This window comes from Octodon degus, unplaced genomic scaffold, assembly GCF_000260255.1.
Source record: "Octodon degus isolate 3935 unplaced genomic scaffold, OctDeg1.0 scaffold00237, whole genome shotgun sequence".
Taxonomy (NCBI): domain Eukaryota; kingdom Metazoa; phylum Chordata; class Mammalia; order Rodentia; family Octodontidae; genus Octodon; species Octodon degus.
Window position 1 is genome coordinate 1,564,592 of NW_004524813.1, and position 2,422 is coordinate 1,567,013.

Consider the following 2,422-nt stretch of genomic DNA (forward strand, 5'->3'; position numbering starts at 1 on the left):
TAGTCATGCACTCGGACAAATTTTATAAGCATACCAACTGCTTAAGTACAAAAATAAACAAACAAATGAAGCAATAGCTTACAGGAAAGTCAGGGACACTGTTAAACACAGAAGTTCCCTAATGTAAGGATATATACAATTTAAAAGTGCTTAAAGTTCCCAATAATAATTGAAGACTTGAAAGAATCAACAGAAAATAACTGGCAAGATTATATGAAGCAGCTAAAATAAGCTTGAATTTAGCACAAACATACAAGGTGATTTATCAAAGGAGCAGGAACATGATAAAATTATAATAACCAAAGAAGATTACTTGAAGTAATGTTGGAAAACCTGAGATAATCAAATGTAAATGCTATTCATGTGTTTGTGTTAGATTATTTTTATAATTGAAAGATATTTCAAAGCCTTCAGAATCCCATTTTCATGTGGGAACACCACAAAGTATTCAGCACTTGAGTATCTTGTCCTACCCCACAAATTCATAGGCTGACAGCCGTGCCCCCAGCGAGGTGCTACTTCATGAATGGATCGGTGTCTTTTATAAAGAACCTCAGAGAGCTGTGGTGTTTTTCTTAAATGTGAGAATATAAGAAACTGTCAGCAGTCTGAGGCAAAGGAAGCAGCCCTCACCAGAGCCCAGTCAGACAACGTGATCGAAGGCTTCCCATCTGAAGAAACTTGAAGAATAAAGTCAAGTTTCTTCTTAAACCACAAGGTGTGACACACTTTGTTTGATCAGGACAAAGATAACCATACCTACAAGGGTGGCTCCCTGTAATCCTCCATTGTTGATTAAATATATCACTGAGTGCCTCCTCAGAATTTCAGCTAAGGCTGGCCTACAGCATAAAACACAACATATAGCATCAGAAAAAGCTAATGGTAAAAAACAGCAATGATTTCTCTTGAGTTGCTTATTGTCTTAGTTTGGGCTGTACTGAGCACCAAAGAGTGCACAGATTAAACAGTAAGTGCTTCCTTCCTGCAATGTTGAAATCTAGGAAGCCCAAGACAAGGCGCCGTCAGATCTGGGTCTGGTGAGGCTCCTTTTGCCACTTGCCTCCTGGCTGAGGGCAGAACGTGAGAATGCAGACTGTCCTCTTACAAGGGCACAGAACTCTAGTACAAAGCCTTATTCTTATGACCTAATTTACCTCCCAAAGCCATGATATTTAAGTGTTATCTCTGGAGATATTTAAGTGATATTTAAGTGTTATCACTGGAGATTAGGTGTCAACAAGGAACTTGGGAATGACAAACATTTAGCTTGCAATATTCTACTCACTGGACGGGAAAAGTTATTTTCTTTTTGCATGGGAAATAAACCCATTCCATCCCAGTACCCTGAAAGTCTCAACGTGTTCCATCATCAAGTGCAAATTTCAATACCTATTTTAAATAGTACCTAAATTCCAAATCATATATAGGTGAGACTAAAGATTGTCACCTCTCTAGTTTTGAACCTGTGAAACCAAATGTATGTGTCTCCAAAATACAATGGTGGAAGCAGAAATAAACAGACATTCCTATTCCAGAAGGAAGGAATAGAAGGGATAAGAAGTTGATAACCCAAAAAGAGTCCCAATGTAGGAGGGAATTCCATGAGACAGGACAGTGGGCCTAATCTCTTGAGTCTGACCCTACGCCTACTAGGCTCTCCCCTGGAGGCAGGGTACACCCTCCCGAGCTCAGCAGCTCGCTGCCCACACAGTGGCTGTTCTGGCCCTGCACACACTTACCTCTGCTGGGCAGGGTCATCCTCATCCCCCCAGAGGGCAGCCGCAGACTCACAACTACTTCTAGATGCCATCTGGTCTACTGTGGACCAGACTGTTACTCTGGGGTTGGTTTCTGAACTCCCCTTGGGGGATAGCACACACTCTCCATTTTCCTGTATTTGTATCTTTTCTGTTTCCTTTAGTTCCAAATTGCTCATGTATTTGTATTTCTGCTCTTCACTTTTTATGAAAAGGCTCATTAAATCTGCAATGTCCACCCACACTAATCCCCTTCATCAAATGGTCTCTCTGCCATGTCCTTGGAACCCCATGCTAATCATGCTGTCTTAGAGTTTCTGTGGTAGATGCTGAGAATTATCTAAAATCACTGGTTAAAATTCTATTTCTGCAACAATTCAGTCTTCATTTTTCTCTCACATTTTAAAATAAATAGAAGGAACTTCAACAACTTGCTTAGAAATCTCAGCAGAAATATCCAGTTTCCTCACTTTTAAATTCTACCTTGCACAAAATGCTACAAAACGAAAATAACTCATCCAGATTATTTGCTACATAACTGTACAATAACACATTCCTCATTTTCTTTTGAGATTTCAGCAGAATTGTGTTAGTCTCTCTCTCTCTCTCTCTCTCTCTCTCTCTCTCTCTCTCTCTCTCTCTGTGTCTGTGTCTGTGTGTGT

General features: G+C 40.1%; 1 protein-coding gene across 1 annotated transcript in view; it reads right to left on the reverse strand.

Annotated features, from left to right (window-relative positions):
• Positions 1–2,422, reverse strand: part of LOC101565073 (ephrin type-A receptor 6) — a 1,186,195-nt gene that overhangs the window by 1,039,467 nt on the left and 144,306 nt on the right.